Source organism: Lissotriton helveticus, chromosome 1_2, assembly GCF_964261635.1.
Source record: "Lissotriton helveticus chromosome 1_2, aLisHel1.1, whole genome shotgun sequence".
Classification (NCBI taxonomy): domain Eukaryota; kingdom Metazoa; phylum Chordata; class Amphibia; order Caudata; family Salamandridae; genus Lissotriton; species Lissotriton helveticus.
Genome location: NC_136058.1, coordinates 93,716,188 through 93,737,041, shown reverse-complemented (window position 1 = coordinate 93,737,041; position 20,854 = coordinate 93,716,188). Strand labels below are relative to the sequence as shown.

General features: G+C 46.2%; 1 protein-coding gene across 6 annotated transcripts in view; it reads left to right on the top strand.

The window, feature by feature from the left end:
* The window catches only part of RAVER2 (ribonucleoprotein, PTB binding 2), a 407,034-nt gene that overhangs the window by 274,683 nt on the left and 111,497 nt on the right, over nt 1-20,854 (top strand). The gene's annotated exons all lie outside the window — the stretch shown is intronic.

Genomic DNA, 20,854 nt, shown 5'->3' with positions numbered 1-20,854 from the left:
AAATCATTGTTGGGTATTACTTTAACTTCTTCAGTAGTATATTTTCATACTGTAGGAAACTGTTCGAGGCATCTGAGCTGTAGATAACATGCTGTGCATAGCTCGCCATCTAGTGTTGGGTCCGGATGTTTGCACTTTTGTTTTTCTTCGAAGAAGTCTTTCCAATCACGAGGTAGCTAACTCCTCCTTTCAGTGATAGTGCACATGGGCATCAACTCAATTGTTAAAATGTTTTTCTGCCACCATCGGGTTCGGATGTGAATTGCTGCTCTCCGGTTCAGCACTGTTTCTCGTGTCCCTTCGACACGCAATCCACTACCCTCAACAGTATTTTTCCTCGATCGCGTTTCCCATTCCTCACGTATCGTGTCGAACCAAGAATCTTCGATCGGAAAATCTGTGGAGAGCTGTTGGGCCTACCCATGCCTGCTCGCTAGCAGTCGATGGAACGAACTCCATTTAAGCTCTGTCCTGGGTGTCGCGCTAAGTTTCCACGCACCGACCTGCACAAAGTGTGACAATCTCTGTTTGTCCCCGGAACACGATGAGAAAGACTGCGAGGCGTGCCGATCGTTTCGATTGAAGAAGATGCTCCGTCCGCGTCGGGCTCAACGTCACGAGATGCAACAGCAAGGCGGCTCCATTCCAAGAACAGAGGAAGAAGAACATTTCACCGTGTCCGAAGCCGACTCCAACATGGAAATAGAGGAGCAAGTTACACCGGGTCAGCGTACCGTGAATACAGATACCACCTTGCCACATCAGACAAAGTCTAAAAAGGCTCTGGTCCTTCCTCTGCCTGCAGGCCAAGGTCGGCTCCGAGAAAGAGTTACAAGCACTCTGGCCCGGTGCCGAAACACAAAGAAAAACCTTCCGATCGAGTCAGTCCCCTAGTGGCACCAAACCGAAATTCTCGGCGCCGAAAGCCAAGCATGTCCATCCTCCATCTTCGTCCAAGCCTAAATCTTCGGTACCGAAGACTTCGGAGCTGAAACCTTCGACACCAAAAACTACAACTAAAGAGAAAAAGACTCCAACAAAAGAGTTTCGGTCCAATGTTCCACCTCCGGATCCGAAACAAAAAGAACTGGTTATCAACCAAGATACTGGACACATTCATACCAAATTACCTGAAAAAAAAGGGAATTGGTACATGAGGGTGAGCATCATATGCCTCTAAAGAAAAGGAATATGGGTACAAACCCTTCACCACATTATATTCCAGCTCCTTCACCTACTAATCCTCACCTACTCCCCCTTAACAGACTACAAGATGTTAACCCATGGGAGGATTAGAATACTGATGCACATACAGAAACTGACCCTGATTTGTATTCATCTAGGCCATCACCTCCTCATGACAATATAGGTTATATTGAGCTTCTTAATAGGGCTGCTCACTATCATGGGGTGGAATTACATAAAGAGACTTTAGAGGAGAACTTCTTATTCGAGACCTTAAGCGCCACTCAAAAAACAACACACACCAATGTTTAAGGGAATGCTTAAGCATGCAGATGTGGTTTTCAAAGACCTTGTCAGGGCAAGAATAATCACACCCAGGGTTGAGAAAAAATATAAACCAGCACCTACTGACCCTGCTTACATTAAAGGTGATGATGATGATTTGAGCCTTGTATAGTGCAACTTTGCCCATAGGCGTCAAGGCGCTGGGGATGTAAAAGGAAGCTGAGTGTGAAGATAAGGGGAAATGCCAACTAGAGGTAGGATTCCCTGAAGAGCCAGGTCTTCAAGGCCTTCCGAAACTGAAAATGAGAGGGTTGATCCCTAAGCTCCACTGGAAGGGAGTTCCACATCCTTGGAACAAGGGAGAAAAAAGCCTTCAAAATTCTGGGAACAGCGAGAAGGTTTTTGTTCGCTGAGCGGAGGTCCCTACCGGAGACATAGAGGGATACAAGGGAACTGATCTCTTCTGCCCCAAGCCCATAAAGGGCGCGGTGGGTGAGGCACAAGGCCTTAAAAATCAATCCTGGCTTGCATAGGGAGCCAGTGCAGATTTTACCTAATGGCTGAGCCTGATGAACGCCTTGGAGCGTCAGCTGCCCTTAGATTCTTTGGTGGTCTCTAATGCTTGTAAAAGAGCAAATTCACAAACTCGTGCATCCTCCTGATAAAGAGTCCAAGTTAATTGCTGCCTCTGGTAAAAGGGTAGCTTCTCAGGCAGCTAATCACTGCGCATTGCCAATGCTCAGGTTTTGCTAGCCAGATATGGTAGAGCTAATTATGATGAGTTGGAAAAACGTGTCCTATATCTGCCTGATGAGCATAAATCAAAGGCAAATTATCGAATACAGGAAGGAAAACGCATTACCAATACCTCCATCAAATGTGGATTGGATGCAGCAGCCACAGCAGCACGTTCAGTGAACACCAGTGTGTTGCTACGCAGACACGCATGGTTAGGAATGGCAAGTTTCAAAACTGAGGTACAGGCCTCCATTCTTAATCAACCTTTTGAGAAGGAACACCTATGTGGTCCAGCAGTTGACAACCCACTGTAGAAAATGAAAAAGGACACTGAGGTTGCAAAGTCCATGGTTTGAGAATGTGCCCTCTTTCTTGCATGGTATGCCCCCACTTTATGCTGAATTGATGATGTTCTTTGACTGAGTAGGCCCCGGGCTCCTGCTAATCAGGTAGGCAGGGCCTATGTTCCTTCCCTAAAATTGCATTGAAGCCTAAACCCAATTGGCATCTGTGGCCACATGTCAGCCCCTGGTAAATGGTACCACAGGTACCCAGGGCACTGTGACCGGAGAAGACCTCTAAAGGCTGCAGCACTTAATGTGCTACCCTAAGAGATCTTGTACCCTGACACACACACACTGCCTTTCCAGGCTGCGTGTCTTGAGGCAGAACAAAGTGAAGAGTAGACATGTGTGCCATGCCCACAAACCACCACCCTGGCATAGATCAGTCACCCCTCTGGCAGGGTGCACTATACCAGAGCTTAGGGTTACAGGTGCATGAGCCCTGTACTCCTTCTGGTGACCTGACTGAGTGGCTGCTTAGGCAGCCACCAACAGACATGTTTCTGGACCACTGGGTCGAGATCCTGCTGCTCTCGTGGGCTTGAAACAATGCACATCCTGGGACGGGTTGCCAAGCCTCCTCCCCCCAGGATGGACAGGGTTCACGTTGGGGAAGCTTCAAAGGCCTTTGTGACCATTGGCTGCTTTTAGCAACTGGTCCCCACTGGTTCTACCCTCCACTTTGGGCGGGAAAGCTGGTGGGAAAAACAAGTGAGGGAAAGAGGTGTGACTACCTCTGCCAACTCCACCCCTCAGGTGGGGGAGGTGAGGTGAAGCACAACTCTGAGTCTCCACCATCTTGAGGATGGGGGGACCCAACCAACCAGGGACCGGCTCCTGTCCCCCTCCCACGGGAGGGTGGCACGATACGGGGTGTACCCACCCAGGGAAGGGACCCATTGGTCCCTGCCCTTACCTACCTTTAACACCCCTAAATCTAGTATTTAGGGGGCACCCTGAACCTTGCTTCCTCAGATCCAGAAACGACAAGAAAAAAAAAAGGACCAAACAGCTGTGCAGCCAGCTAACAAGAGGAAGACGCCCACTGACTTGACCCCAGCCCTACAGGTCTGTCTCCCCGCGAACCTGCTCCTGCAAAATCCTGGTGTGTCCTGCAGCCAGCAACCTCGAAAACCCCAGAGGACCTGCCTGCCTTCACTTCCAAAGACTGCTTCTCCCGTGAACACCAGATTTGTTCAACTGCAACCTTTGGCAGCAGCCGGAGACCGCGAATCCAGCCCACTCTTCACCCGCCCCAAGCTTGAGTGGAATACACCGCGAGGAGGTCACCCCGGAGATCCTGACCCGAGATCCGGCGACCCCTGACCTGCCTCAAGCCTCCAGCAGACGCCTGCAGCCTAAATCCAGAAGGCCCCCCATAACCGCGACCAGGAGCTGGTAAGAAGATCCGACCCTGAAAGGCGCACACCCCTGCACCCAACGCCCCAAGGCCTTGTGTGACCAAACAGATGGTGCCTAACCAACCCTTAACTTCCCAACTTACCTCTCCAAGTGGTGGTAGCACCCAGAAGTCCATCGTCTCCCTGCCTGCAGTGCTTATGCAAACCGGAGGTTCTCCATAGGAAACAGGGTGACCGATGTGCACCCAGCTGCCCCAGTGCCGCTGAGGGTGCACCTTTTGTGCTACTTTGTTTCCCCATTTGCCCTGACCTTAACCCTAGTAGCTTTGCTGCCACAACCCAGTGGCCTGCTTGCCAGCAGTCACCAACCGGAGGCCCCTTATCCTCATTGGATAACATTGGGCCTCAAAACTCTGCACCTGGCTGCCCTAGTTCCACTGAGGGTGTAACAAGAGTGCATCACTGACCCTGGGGGGGCCTCTGAGTCTAACCCCAGAAGCTTAACTCCCACAGTCGATTACTTAAATGTGAACCGATAACCTGTTTTCCTCCATAGGATAACATTGACAATTTTCTTCCAAAAAGTTTCGAAGTATGGAGTTTTGAAATCTAAAAATATTCTTTAAAAATCGCACAAATAACCATAACGTATTTATTTACCTGTTTGCAGGAAATCTCCCAGTGCTGGATCTAGGTATCCAGCACTGACTTAGAAAAGTAACGTAAAAAGTAACTTACCTGTAATTTACTGAAAAATCCTGTTCATTTCAATGTACTGTATTTGCTAAGTGTTGCAACCTACTGCATCCCCTGTAAATCAAGCAAAGTACAATTTCTATTGCATTTTCAAACTATATTCAACAACTTATTACTGAAAAGAATTCAATGCTTACCTGTGCCAGGCTTGCTTGGTTCTAAAAATAAACAGTATATTTTTTATACAAAAACAATTGGCCTAAAGTTCAGTTCTTTGAGTGTGTGAATTCATTTGCTAACTGAGTGTGTACATCAAATGCTTAACACTGTCCTCTGATACTGCCTTACTGCTCGACCACTCTACCACAACTGGAGAGTAAGGTTCTATCTAACTTTAACCTCTGCCTACCTCGGGGGTCACCTGGACTCTATACGCACTATACCTCATTTTGGTGTAGTATATATGAAGCCAGTTTCCTACACATGGGAGCTTTACAATTACCTGCTAGTAGAGGTTCCTTTCGCTGCTCCTTTTACAGGGGTGGTTTCAAAACTGTTACCACTGAAAATCCCTCCTCCTCTTACAAGGGCAACAACCAATCTCCCTCATGAAGAGGATATTTTAGAGGAGGTTTTAGAGGAAACAATGGTAAGGGAAGAGGCAACTCCACACGCACTTCCCCTGTTAATAACAAACAGTGACTTCCTTCCACTACACTCTGATCATACCACTCCTATCGGGGGACGTCTCTCTCAATGTCTCCTTGTCTGGAACACCATCACCTCAAAGAAATGGGTTCTGCAAATTATCCAATATGGTTACTGCTCGGAACTTACAGACACTCCCCCAAACATTCTTCCAAGATCACATGCAATGTCACAGGAACTTCTCACCCTATAAAAAAAAAAAATGTACAATCTGTTAAAAAAAGGAGCAATAGAGCCAGTCCCATTAAAACATCAAGGAACTGGAGTATAATCCCTATACTTCTTAATGCCCTAGGACAGGTCTCTCCGGCCTATACTGGACCTCAGTGAACTCAATCTATATATTCAATCAGACCACTTTCACATGGTCACTCTACAACAATTACTTCCGCTCCTTCAACAAGGCGACTTGCTGTCCACTCTGGAGTTAAAGGAAGCCTATGTTCGAGGCATGTGAGCTGCTGAATTCATATCTTAGCATAGATTGCCGCCTAGTGTTGGGTCCGGATGTTTGCACCTTGTTGTCTTGGAAGAGTTCTCGAAGTATCACGAGATAGGTGACTCCTCCCTTGGACTACAGTGCGCATGGGCATCTTCTCCATCTTCAGATTGTTTTTCTCCGCCATTGTGTTCGGATGCACTTCGCCAACTCCAACTTCGGGATCGAAGTTTTCCAAGATTCAAAGGACGAAAAACCTTCAACTTTCGACGATATTCTTTCCGCTCGGTATCCCTCGACTCGACCACTCTTTCCATCTATATCTGGTCGTCGACTCAGGCCGTTGGGCCTTTTCGACGCCATGTGGGCCTCCTGCCGATGGAAAGGACCCCGTTCAAAAGATGTTCACAATGTCGATCCAAGTTTCCACATAGCGACAAGCATACAGTATGCAACAGGTGCCTATCTCCGGAGCACAACGAAGAAAACTGCCCAGCTTGTGCTCGGTTCCGGTCGAAGAAGACTATCTGGAACCGAAGAGCTTCCTGACTAGAGATGCAGCGGCAGGCACCAGAACCAGAAAAAGTTTCAAGGACGAACATGAACTTCCAGAGGCAGCGGACTCCGACTTGAAGCTAGTCACCGTAGACGACCAGTCGGACTCCGATGACGAGATCACACTGGGGCAAACCGTGAGTACCAAAGCCCCTACCCTGCCTCCACCTCCATCCAAGGCTCCGGTCAAAGCATCGCCCAAAAGCCTTAGCGGAGACCGACACATAGCTTCAGAAACCCCGCCTTCCGGCTTGGCTACGAAGACTACACTACACTACACCTAAGCCTTCCGGTACACCGGTACAGAGTAAAACACTTCCCAAAAATACTGTCGATTCAAAAAAGGCCACACAGCCGAGAACAGGCACCGACACCAAAAGAATCGTCAACCCGAAAAAGGGAGTCGATCCAAAAGAGCGTCGACCCGAAAAAGGTCATTGACGCGAAAAAAGGTATCGCCCGAAGAAAGGCGTCGAGCCGAAGAATATCGCCGAGTCGAATAAGGCAGTCGAACTGAAAAGGCACGTCGAGCCTAAAAAGATAGTAGAGCCGAAAATGACCGTCGAGTCAAACAAGAACATCGACCCGAAAACAGCTGTCGAGCCGACAAAAGACATAGAGCCGGTTACAGCTCCACGGAAACATAAGGACAAGAAAGCGACCGATCCAAAAATCTCGGCACCAAAGCCACGGACAGTAGAAGAACTTTTTCATCCTGATCCAGTGAGCCCAGCCCAAAATAGACTGTATATAGAACCTGAAACAGGACATATAGCAGTTTACAGTAAAAACAAGAGCAGGCTGGACACTGAAGCTCCTTCTCCTGTTCCTCCTAAGAAAAAAGACTTTGGGACATCCCCTTCAAGATTTTTTACACCTCCTCCTTTCACTCCTAACATGCCTTACGTTCCATATTCTCCTACACCTCCACATTATGATGAGGGAGAAGACATGGGTGAAGATCCTCAACAGGATTTTATGGACCCAGACGATCAGGGAAACCAAGATACCACATGGGACGATCAAAACGACCCTGATGACCCATATGATACACAACCCATACCCGATCCCTCCACATACCCCACAAAGCCATCTCCCACTGACGACACTGTCGCTTTTAACCAGCTAGTAGACAGAGCAGCTCAGTATCATGGCGTAGACATGCACACTGACTCTATAGAGGAGGATTTCCTATTTAACACCTTCCAGACATCAGAGAAGACTGTACATATACTACCTATGTTAAAGGGAGTACTAAAGCATGCATCAGACCTCTTTACAGACCCAGCTAGAGCGCGTGTACTCAATCCAAGAATTGAAAAGAAATATAAACCAGCCCCTACAGACCCCTCTTATATCAAGACTCAGCTACCACTAGACTCTCTAGTTGTTTCTAACGCTAGAAAAAGAGCGAATTCGCAAACAGGTAATACCCCCCCTCCAGACAAGGAGTCAAAGATTTTAGAAACCTCAGGCAAAAGAGTATCTTCTCAAGCGGCTAATACATGGAGAATTGCCAATACACAAGATCTCCTAGCACGCTATGACAGAGCACACTATGATGAACTGGAAGGGTTATTACAACACCTACCAGAACCCTATAAAGCAAAGGCAAATGCACTAATACAGGGAAATTCATCACCAATGCATCCAAAAAATGCGTCCTTGATGTAGCGGATACATCGCTAGGTCTGTCAACACTAGCGTGTTACTACGCCGGCATGCCTGGCTCCGCATTTCTGGATTTAAGAATGAAGTGCAGTCGACCATACTCAATCAACCCATTAAACAGGATTTCTTGTTTGGCCCTGCAGCGGATACCATCTTAAAAAAGATGAAAAAAGATACAGACACCGCTAATTCCATGGGTGCACTTCAATTTCAACAATCTCGAAGCTCCTTTCGTCGCTCCTCTTTTTGAGGCTCAGGCAGAGGCAACACATCCCAGGCCTCTTCCTCTTACTCATGGTCACATAATGCACCACTGAGGAAATCTAAATCAGCCCCGTGGTTCAATGATGAACTTCGGGGTAAGAAAACAGAATGTAAACACCTGGAGAGGTTGTGGAGGAGAAGCTTCTCTGAGATGGAAAGGAATATCTATAAAACCGGCCTGAGGGAATATCATGCCCTAATTAGGAAGGCCCGTAAAGCCTACTATTGCAGCAGAATTGAAGGAGCTGACAATTCCATGAAGGAGTTATTCTTGGTATACAAAGAACTGTCATACCTCTCGAATACAGCGACCCCTATGATCGGCTCAGAAGAATCCTGCAACCAGGTTGCAGAGTTTTTCGCAAATAAGGTGGATAGGATTTACTCTGCCTTTCCGGATACGGCCAGGGCAGGCTGCAGTAAAGGTGTAACTCCCACCATCCCAGATAGGGATTGTCTTACGGCATTCATGGTGCCCCCTCGGGAGGTCCTATGTCAGATTGCAGGCAGCATTAAATCAGGATCCCCCAGAGACCCGGCAGCTCCTAAAGTACTAAAAGGTAGTTTGGAAACTCTTGAGCCCCGTATTAGATATTTATTAAAACTCTCCTTTGAATCAGGGCAGGTGCCTAAGACCTGGAAGAAGGCAGTGGTCCTCCCCCTGAGGAAAAAACCGAACATCAGCATGGAGCAGCTTGATAACCTGCGCCCCATTTCGCTCCATCCGTACTTTGCAAAAATTGCAGAAAAGACTGTTCATAAACAGCTTTCCGCGCATTTTGAGGCCAATGGCCTGCTTCATCCCACCCAGTAGGGTTTCCGTGCTCTCCATTCAACCGAATCTGCACTACTTCTATCTATCGAAATCCTGCGGAAATACGTGGATGAAGGGCAAACAGCGGCACTAATCCTGCTCGATCTGAGTGCCGCTTTCGACACTGTGGCTCATCACACACTGCTACAGTGTCTGAAAAAGGTAGGAGTAGTGGGCAAAGCGTGGGACTGGCTGGAGTCTTTCTTAACAGACCGTAGCTTCCAAGTGGTGCAAGGTCCTTTCCGATCCAAAGAAATCAGCCTGACTCGGGGAGTTCCTCAGGGCTCCTGCCTTAGCCCCACCCTTTTTAATTTGTATATCTCATCTGTATCTGATATTACAGACAGATTTGGGGTAGCAGTCGTGTCCTATGCAGACGACGCGCAATTGGTGGTGACACTGTCACAGCCAAAGGAGCAGTGTGCTGTCAACTTCTCCGCGTGTATGCAGGAACTTGCAGTATGGATGGCAGACAACTGTCTTAAATTAAATGGAACTAAGACAGAGGTGCTGATAGTGGGTAGGGCCCCTTCAGTATGGTCCTCGGTATGGTGGCCTCTGACGCTGGGTACACTACCCACTCCTAGTAATCTGGTCAAGAACCTGGGGTTCTGGCTGGATAACAAAATCTCGTTCGAGCACCAGACCAAACAAGTGGCAGGTCATTGCTTTAGTATACTGAGGGTCCTCAGGAAAACACTGGACCTCCTACCACTGCCGGCCAGGAAAACCATGGTCCATGCCTTAATTACCTCCAAACTGGATTATGGCAATGTCCTGTACTTGGGAGCCAGCGCAAAGTGTATACAGAGGCTGCAACGCATTCAAAATGCGGCTGCCCGCCTGATTCTGATGCTACCCAGGTGAGCTTCTACTAAGAAAGCGCTCAAAACACTGCATTGGCTACCAATCAGGGAACGTGTGATATTTAGGGCCCTCTGTGTGTACAGGGGAAAGGCCCTAGGTACCTGACTAACCTGCTCAACCGATACCATCCTACTCAACAGTTGCGGTCAAGCGGGACGGGGCAGGTCCAGGTCCCAAAATTCAACAGTGTAGGAATGGGAGGGCGCTCCTTTAGAGTCATGACCGCTACACAGTAGAACAGACTGCCGCAGAGGCTCCGGTTGGAAACATCAGAGGCGGCCTTCCGTAGGGAGCTGAAAACCTTCCTGTTCCTCAAAGATTAACATCATGACTGAGGGCTACCCGGAACAAAAGATCCTCAACAAACAGTCAATGTGGCATTACTCAGCCCGGGGACACACTAGCTAGTGTAACCAGGCGCTTTACAAACTTCATAATAATAATAATTTTTAAAAAAAGTACTACACAAAGCACCTTTAATAGAGGCTCCAATAGAGGAGGTTATAGAGGGAACAATACCAAAGGCAGAGGACGTGGTGGTAACAACACCAGAGCTTCCACCACCACCAAACAGTGACTTGTTCACACTCCCTCCAGACCATTTAACACCAGTTGGAGGGCGAATAACACAATTCCTACCAGTCTGGAACGCCATCACGACAGACAGGTGGGTGAGACAAATTATCCAGTATGGTTACTGCCTGGAACTCATTTCTACTCCGCCCAACATACCGCCCAAACACCGTCCAATGTCCAAAGAACACATCACGCTGTTACAACAAGAGGTGCTCTCCATGCTACAAAAAGGTTCCATAGAGCCAGTCCCATTTTAACATCAAGGGATAGGAGTATATTCCCTATACTTCCTCATCCCCAAAAAAGACGGATCCCTCAGACCAATATTGGACCTAAGACCTCTGAACCAATACATACTATCAGAGCATTTCCATATGATCACTTTACAAGTGCTCCCACTGCTCCAGCAAGGCGACTTCCTTGCTACATTAGACCTCAAAGATGCATACTTTCACATCCCTATACATCCAGCTCACAGGAAATACCTCAGGTTCACAATCGAAGGTCACCACTATCAATTCAAAGTTCTTTCCTTCGGGGTAACTACAGCACCAAGGGTTTTTACAAAATGCCTAGCAGTAGTAGCAGCACACCTCAGAAGGCAACACATCCATGTGTTCCTCTACCTCGACGGTTGGCTCATAAAAGCCAACTCATACGCTCAGTGTGCCAGCCATACCTCACAGACAATCCAGCTACTGCAGTCTAGGGTTTTCCATAAATTACCCAAAATCACACCTGCAACCCTCCCACATGCAACAATATCTGGGAGCAACAGTAAATACCTCAGTGGGGAAGGCATATCCAAATCCAGCCAGGATAGCCAACATACAATCTCTTATTCTAAAATTTCAAATACAACACTCTCTACCAGCTCGAGTGTTCATGCAGCTTATAGGCATGATGGCCTCCTGCATTTTCGTCGTCTCTCATTCTCGCCTTCGCATGCGTCCCTTACAAGAATGCCTAGCACGGCAGTGGAACCAGGCTCAAGGACAATTAAAAGACCTAGTGTTGGTAGACAGTCACACTTACAACTCTCTGCAGTGGTGGAACCCACAAAACCTTTCCAAGGGGCGACTGTTCCAAGAGCCAGTTCCACAAGTAGTATGAACAGCAGACGCATCAGTGACAGGTTGGGGAGCCCATCTCCTTCAATACACAGTCCAAGGTCTCTGGACAGTCAAACAGAAGACACTACATATAAACTACTTAGAGTTACTAGCAGTATTTCTAGCGATGAAAGCCTTTCAGAAATACTTGTACAACAAGGCTGTGTTAATCCGGACGGACAACATGACAGCCATGTACTACATCCAAAAACAGGGAGGGACACACCCTTTGCAGCTGTCTCACCTAGCACAACGCATATGGAAGTGGGCGATTCCGCAAAACATTTATCTCCTGGCAGAACATCTCCCAGGAATAGACAATCAGATAGCAGATCTACTGAGCCGACAGTCAACAAGTACACGAATGGGAGATTCACCCTCAAGTTCTTCAACCGTTCTTCCAAAAGTGGGGACATCCAGAAATAGATCTGTTTGCCACAAACGAAAACTCAAAATGCACGTCCTTTGCCGCCAGGTTCCCACACCCGTTGTCACAAGGCAATGCGATATGGATGTACTGGTCAGGCAGATTTGCGTACGCTTTTCCACCAACCCCACTGATTCCATTAGTGGCACGCAAACTAAGGCAACAGTCACTCACAATGATCCTGGTTGCTCCCACATGGGCAAGACAGCCATGGTACACAACACTCCTGGAACTCTCTGTAGTCCCCCACCAAAGGCTGCGCCTTTCGCCACAATTGCTAACACAGAATCATGGAGAAATCAGGCACCCAGATCCCAATCAGATGAACCTAGCGATCTGGCTCCTGAGGTCTTAGAGTTCGGATATCTTAACTTGCCTCCCGACTGCATGAACATTATCAAGGAAGCAAGGCATCCCACTACCAGAGCATGCTACGCAGCTAAATGGAAAAGATTTGTAATCTATTGTAATAATAATCAAATCAATCCATTGGATGCCTCCATCCAAAACTTAATTTGTTACCTGCTACATCTTCAAAGATGTAACCTAGCATACTCCTCAATAAGGCTACACCTTGCTGCTATAGCAGCATATCTTCAAAACAGACAACATGTCTCCCTGTTCAGAATACCACCTATCAAAGCTTTTATGGAAGGACTTAAAAGAATTATCCCTCCAAAGCATCCACCTTCTCCAGTCTGGAACCTAAACATGGTACTTACCAGACTCATGGGACCTCCCTTCGAACCACTTCATTCATGTGAACTACAATTCTTAACATGGAAGGTGGCTTTTTTAATTGCCATTACCTCCCTTAGGCGAGTAAGTGAGCTACAGGCACTAACCATTCAGGAACCTTTCATGCAAATACATCACAATAAGGTAGTACTCCGTACAAGCCCTAAATTTATACCAAAAGTTATCTCCACTTTTCACATCAATCAGTCCATAGAATTGCCAGTTTTCTTTCCAAACCCGCAATCAGTAGCTGAAAGAGCTCTACATACACTAGACGTTAAAAGAGCTCTGCTATATTATGTTGACAGAACAAAATCATTCAGAAAGACAAAGCAACTATTTGGTGCCTTTTCGCCACAACATAAGGGTAATCCCATTTCCAAGACAGGAATAGCCAGATGAATCGTTAAATGCATTCAAATATGCTATCAAAAAGCAAAGCGCACTTTAACAGTTTCCCCAAGAGCACACTCGACGCGCAAAATGGGGGCATCCATGGCTTTCCTAGGAAATATTCCCTTAGAAGACATATGTAGGGCAGCTACATGGTCTACCATACACACTTTCACTAAACACTACTGTGTTGACGTGCAAGCTAAGCAACAAGCTGCTGTAGGCCAGGCTGTCCTTAAAACTCTTTTTCAAACCACTGCAGAGGGTACAGGTAACCACCGCTAGAGGAGAAACTGCTATACAGTCTATGCTAAGATATGAATTCAGCAGCCCACATGCCTCGAACGGAAAATGCTACTTACCAGTATGCATCTGTTCTTGGCATGTAGGGCTGCTGACATTCATATCTCCCACCCTCCTCCCCTGTGCCTGTCACAGCTGCAGGGTTACCTTCTTAACGTACATTTACCTGGTCATCTCTTACTTTTCTATACTCCATCTTTGCCACAATGGCGAAAAACAATCTGAAGATGGAGAAGATGCCCATGCGCACTGTAGTCCAGGGGAGGAGTCACCTATCTAGTGATACCTCGAAGACTCTTCCAAGACAACAAGGTGCAAACATCCGGACACAACACGAGGCGGCGATCTATGCTAAGATATGAATGTCAGCAGCCCTACATGCCAAGAACAGATGCATACTGGTAAGTAGCATTTTCCTTCCATATCCCAATACATCCTGCTCATTGCCAATACCTAAGGTTTGCAGTAGTAGGACAACATTATCAGTTCAAGGTTGCTCCCATTTGGAGTAACTACTGCACCCAGAGTTTTCACCAAGTGTTTAGCAGTAGTCGCAGCTCATCTTCGAAGACTACATATTCACGTCTTCCAATTCCTTCCCATTCCTGGACGATTGGCTCATAAAAGCCAACTCGCACAAAAAGCTGTCTCCATCACACTCTCAAAACAGTGCAGGTCTCCACGATCTTGGGTTCACAGTGAATCTGTCCAAAAGCCATCTACAGCCATCCAACACATCAGCGTATCTGGTAGCCACAATAGACACACAAAAGGCTTTGGCCTATCCCAATCCGGCCAGAATCTGCCACATGCAGACTCTACTTTGCCAGTTCCAACCTCAACACTCATTGCCAGCTCAAGTGTTCATGCAGTTACTGGGTATGATGGTGTCTTGCATACTATTAGTCTCTTACGCAGGACTACTCATGCGTCCCCTTCAGGAATGCTTAGCACTTCCGTGGAACCAGGGTCAGGGTCTTCTATCAGATCTAGTGTTGGTGCACAGCGGCACCCATCGCTCTCTGCAGTGGTGGAATACACAAACCCTTTCAAAAGCGCGATCCTTCATCGACCCAGTTCCACAGATAGTGCTAACAGCAGACGCATCACTCACTGGTTGAGGAGCTCATCTACAAACACATACAATCCATGTCATGAGCAGCTTCACATAAATCATTTAGAACTGCTAGCAATTTTTCTAGCGCTCAAAGCGTGTCAAGTTCATCTAGTAAATAAAGCTGTCCTGATCCGTACAGAAAACATGACAGCAATGTACTACATACAAAAACAGGGGGGGGACACTCTCTCCAGCTGTCACAACTAGCACCGACCATCTGGCATGGGCCATACATCACAGAATGTTTCTCCTTGCAGAACACCTTCCAGGAGTAAACAATCAGATTGCAGATCTTCTCAGTCGTCCAAGACAACAGACCCACAAATGGGAACTCCACCCTCAAGTTCTCCTCCTATTCTTCAAAATGTGGGGATTTTCAGACATAGATTTGTTCACCCAAACCTAAACGCGAAATGCCCAAACTTCTCAACCAGACATCCACACCCATTGTCCAAGGGCAATGCACTATGGATTAATTGGTCAGGAATATTTGCTTATGCTTTTCCGCCTCTCCCACTCATTCCATAGTTGTTCGGAAGCTCAGACAGGCGCCCCTGACATTAATCCTAGTTGGTCCCACATGGACCCGACAACCCTGGTTCACAACTGTATTGGAGCGCTCAGTAGTTCCTCACCAAAAACTACACCTCACTCACAATCTGCTCACTCGGAGCAATGGAGAGATCAGATGCCCAGATCCCAGCCATCTCATTCTTGCGATGTTATGTTAATTAATTCATAGAGCACGTCTGTTACCCGTGGGTGTCCTGGCACGATCTGCTATCCTGAGGAGAAAAGATGAGTAGCACGGTCAGGAGATGGTTCTAAAGCAACCAGGATTTAAGCATTTTTCTGAATGGAAGCAACTCCGTGCAACTCCTCAGATAAAAGGGGAGCTGGTTCCATAGTTTTGCTGCGCCCACCACAAAGCTTTTACCGCCCCAATGGGCTTTTTTCACTGATGGTACTCTTACTAATTTTTGAGCTGATGAGCGTAACGGTCTGGTAGGTAGATACCATTGGAGTTGGTCCTGTAGGCAGCGTGGTCACTGATTCTGAAGTGATTTGAAGACAAGGCACATAGATTTAAAGTGTACTCGTTGTCTTACAGGCAACCACTGAAGTTTGCGGATTTCACTAGAGATGGGGGGAGAATTTGGGAATGAAATCAGCCTAGCAGCTGTGTTCTGCAGCATCTGTAGCCTATGCAACAGCCTCCCTTGAATGTTTAAATAGAGGCTGTTGCAATAGTCAAGTCTTGACATGACCAGTGCCGTAACCACCGTCTGTTGACTCTCCTTAGGCAGGAAAGGGAGGATTTTCTTAGTAGTTCTGATAGTGAACATCGTAGATGACACCACAGCGTTAACCTGTTTTCTAATGTCCAGTCTGTCATCTAAATACACTCCCAAGTTTTTCACTTGTGTGGAGGGTACAGGCAGAGGTCCCAAAGAGTCCGGCCAGCATTCTGGGGTCCACATGTTAATATCATTACCAAATAGAATGACTTCAGTCTTGTCTGAGTTTAATTTAGACAATTACTGGCCATCCATGATCCAACTGCTTCCATACAATCGTGTAGCTTGTGGCTAACCGCCCCTTCTAGTCCTGGAAGGAGGGATACCACTATCTGCGTATCGTCCGCATAGGAGGTAAGGTGGAATACAAAAGATCTTATCAATGGAGCCAGGGACGATACGTACACGTTAAATAGGGTTGGACTTAATGATGATTCCTGAGGGACCCCACAGGGAATTTGAAAAGGGGCCGAGCAAAACTCTCCAAGAGCTACTATCTGCCTACGATCAGAAAGGAAAGACCTTAAGACCTTCCAGGCAGAGTTCTTTACTCCGGAGGCTGACAAACAGTCCATCAGAAGATCATGATGGACCGTGTCAAGCGCTGCGGAGAGATCCAGCATGATCATTGCTGCTTTACCCCCCTGATCCAGAGTTTTCCTAATCTCGTCAGTAGATTTTAAGAGGGCAGTTTCTGTACTGTGGCCCTCCCGAAAGCCGTATTGCGTACAGTCAAGCACCTCAGCGTCTTGCAGATAACTGCTCAGATGTCTGTTAATCCATTTCTCCAGCATTTTGGCTGGGAAAGGTAGGCGATAAATAGGTCTAAAGTTGCGAACGTCTGTTGAGTCCAGATTTGTTTGTTTTTTAGCAACGGGATCAAGAAGGCCGTCTTCCAATACGCTGGAAAGCTGCCCATCCCCAGTTCCATATTAAAAAGGGGAGTCAGAGCTGTAGTAAAAATGTGAGGGATCAATTTGGCTATTTTAACAGGGCAGGGGTCATAGGGGGAGCCTGATTTCCAATTTTTTTAGAAGTGTAGCAGTATCTGTATTGGCTAGCGGAGGGAATTCAGTCAGAATGTACTGCGTTTGTGAGGCCATATTAATATCCATGCCTGGTTCATGAGGGAGACCATTGTTAACATTATTAAAGGATGAAAAGATGTCCTCGACTTTATCTAAAAAGTGCTTGGCAATTTTGTCACAGAGTTCCTGGCTCTCTGCCACTTGTGACGTATGAGGGTTGACCAATTTACAAACAATCTTATAAAGTTATTTTGCTGAATTTTCCGCTAGTTCAATTTGGCTCGCAAAGTACTCTTGCTTAGTTGTAAGCAATAGTTGCTTATATGCCCGTATACTTTCTTTATGTTTAGTTTGGTCCTCTGCCTTATAGCCCTTCCTCCATTCCTGCTCTGAGTGCTTACAAATGCATTTCTGAGCTTTTAGATTGGGGGTGTACCAAGGGGCAGAAGGATAAATCCTTTTAGGGTGAAAACGTTTTTTAGGGGCAAGCTTGTCACAAGCTTCATTAACCCAATCATTAAATCTGGTGATAGCCGTGTCGACCTCGCCAACCAGAGAGGGCAAGGTGGATTCCAGGAGGTCTGACAATTCTTTGGCTTCAATCTTGTTCCAGGCGCGTGTGTAACTAGACTTAGTAGTCGCTTTCACATGGTTCTGACTGTCTACACAGGCTATCTCAAATAGAATGGCAGAGTGATCTGACCACACTACTGGGTAAACCTTCGTCACACATAGCTGTGGGTAATTTGAAAAGATCCCATCCAGCGTATGTCCTGCTGTGTGGGTGGCACCTTTAACTATTTGTAGGAGGTCAAGTCCATTCATAAAGTCCAATAACTCCTGTGTATCTAAGTCTACAGGGTCTTCTAGATGTGGCACCTGAAATCTTAGAGTTTGATTACCTCAGTCTTCCGCCAGACTGCATGAACATTATCAAGGAGGCTAGACGTCTTACTACAAGAGCATGCTATGCAGCAAAGCCTTTTGTGATATACTGCAATAAAAATCACATAGATCCACTGGCCGTTTCAGTTCAAAATATCATCTGCTATTTACTACATCTAAAGTATTCTAAATTGGCGTATTCTTCCATGCGCTTACATCTTTCTGCAATAGCTGCTTACCTACAAAACAGACAACATCCGTCTCTTTTTAGAATGCCTGTCATCAAAGCATTCATTGAAGGGCTTACAAGAATCATTCCTACGAGACTTCCACCGGCTCCAGTGTGGAATCTTAATATTATTCTCACAAGGCTAATGGGTGCACCCTTTGAGCCATTGCGCAAATGCGAAATAACATTTCTTACTTGGAAGGGAGCTTTCCTCATAGCTATCACATCTCTGAGGAGAGTGGGTGAGATCCAGACACTAATCATAGAAGAAACATTCTTACAAATACATCAAAAGAAAGTGGTTCTTCGGACCAATCCAAACCTTTTACCAAAAGTCATTTCTGCCTTTCACATCAACCAATCTGTTGAGTTGCCTGTGTTCTTTCCTCAACCAGATTCTGTGGCAGAATGTGCTTTACACACTTGAACAGAGCAATTCTTTACTATATAGAAAGGACAAAACCTTTTTGCAAACTAGAACAACTATTTGTTGCTTTTGTTCCACTGCATAAAGGCAATCCAATATCAAAATCAGGCATTGCAAGTTGGATAGTCAAATGCATTCAGATATGTTATGCAATAGCAAAAACAACTTTAACAATTCCCCCTAGAGCGCACTCCACTTGCAAACTATGGGCTTCTATGGCAGTTCTAGGAAACATACCCATAGATGATATCTGCAAAGCTGCAACATGGTCTACACCTCACATATACACAAAACACTATTATGTAGAGGTGTTAACAAGACTGCAAGCTAGTGTGGGCCAAGCAGTTTTACATACACTCTTTCAAACCACTGCAACAGCTACAGGTTAGCCACCACTTTGAAAGATAACTGCTTTTTAGTCTGTGCACAGCATGTGCTCTACAGCTCACATGCCTCTAACGGAAAATGCTGCTTACCCAGTATGCATCTGTTCTTGGCATGTAGAGCTGTAGAGTCCCATGCGCCCACCCGCCTTCCCGGTTACCTATACCTGTTGTAGTTATATCTTAGGTACATGCATACATGGACATCTCTTACTACCTCCATTATCACCCTCTGCGGAAAACAGTCTAACAATGGAGTCAATGCCCATGCGCACTAGCACCGAAAGGAGGAGTCACCTACCTTGTGACTGGAAAGATTTCTGTGAAGAAAAACAAAGTACAAACATCTGGACACAGCATGTGGCTCTACAGTTCTACATACCAAGAACAGATGCATACTGGGTGAGTAGCATTTTTTTTTTCTTTTTTTTTTTTTTTTGCAGTACCCTCCCCCCACTGTTTGCCTGGTATTTGAAGCAATTTGACTTAAGTGTACTGGGTTCCTGCTAACCAGGTTCCCAGTACCAGTGTTCTTTCCCTACAAAAGTACAATTGTTCCCCCAATTGGCAATACCTTTAGCATCCTCTATTAGTCCCTAGTAGGTGGTAACCTGGGTAGCTAGAGCCTGAGGTTCTAAAGAGGGTCCCCCAAAGGCTTCAGCACGAATTATGCCGCCCTAAGGGACCCCTCACCTATCTCATTCAGGGCTGCTATCGCAGGTGGAATGTTTTGGTGCAGACACAAATAAAATCATGACCTAAAACACATCCCCGTGTGCCCAGCCTTCTAATACTGCATGTAGTACTTGTAAGTGACCCCTACAACAGGCCCTACAGCCCTAAGACATGTTAGGGCATACCTGCATCAGCAGATCCAACCACCAGTGTAACTGGACAGGGGAGCTATTTTAGAACATGTGCTGGACAGTGTTGAAAACGAATTCCCCAACTACATGCTGCATTGACTTTTCCTCCCATAGTATAACATTTCAGTCTCCAGAAATTGAACTGTCTATTTCTTAAACTCTAAAATATGTCTATAAAAAAGTACCTACCTGAACAAATTGTTTCTGAAACCTAGGCTTATATAAAGGTACTGGTTATTTTTGTAAATTGGCATGGATCTCCTTCTTGAATATTTGTTGACTATTGTGTGCATTTTCAGATGTTGTGCACTCCTCTTTGATAATCCTAAGGCTACTCGACCGCTCTACGCCCTAGAAGAGCACCTTGGGATTGCCATAGCAAGCCCCTGCCCACTCATAAGGAAAACCCTAGACTTTACATGATATATCTCATTTTGATGTACCATATAAAGAGCCTGCTTCCTACACATACGATGCTTGGTATGTACTTCCTTCTGGTGGAGAAATAGGCTTGAGCGAGTCATACGATCCTGGCCCTCCAGTAATCTCTGATAGCTTTGCTAATAAAATGCCGTCTATTGTTAGCATCATTTAATATGTTAAATACAAGAAGATTAATTACCCTTATTCTCGACTTTTTTTGTTCTCCTGATTCAGATGTACGCACAGCCTGTTTGTTCTTGATTATTAGAGGAATGTCCCCCCACTCAGCATAATACAAAATATATAAAACGTTAAAGTAGAAGTCATGCTTTTTGAAGATCTTTCTATTATTTTCCGAGTACGGTTTATCAATCCTTCTAAGATCTGTACGACCAATTTGAGGGGTGTGTGAGAATCCTGTGAATAAGCCTTGAGGTAGTTGTGAAACTGATTTCTACAGCCAGCAACTAGCAGAGCTTTTTTCACTATGGCCTGGAAGTTCTCCTTTAGAAATGAACTCCTCTTTGATTCTTTCCCTATTCATGTAATGAATGCCTTCTCCACTAGGCTTGTGCTGGGAGAAATAGTCTCAATGCTTCACTGTGTCAAATACAGTGCTATTGAGGTGCAAATGTCTTTTTATGAGCCTCCTCCTTTATCGAAGGAGGAGGCTCATAGTCCTCATTTTTTCCCCTTATCTGCAACTGAACCTGGTGGGAGAC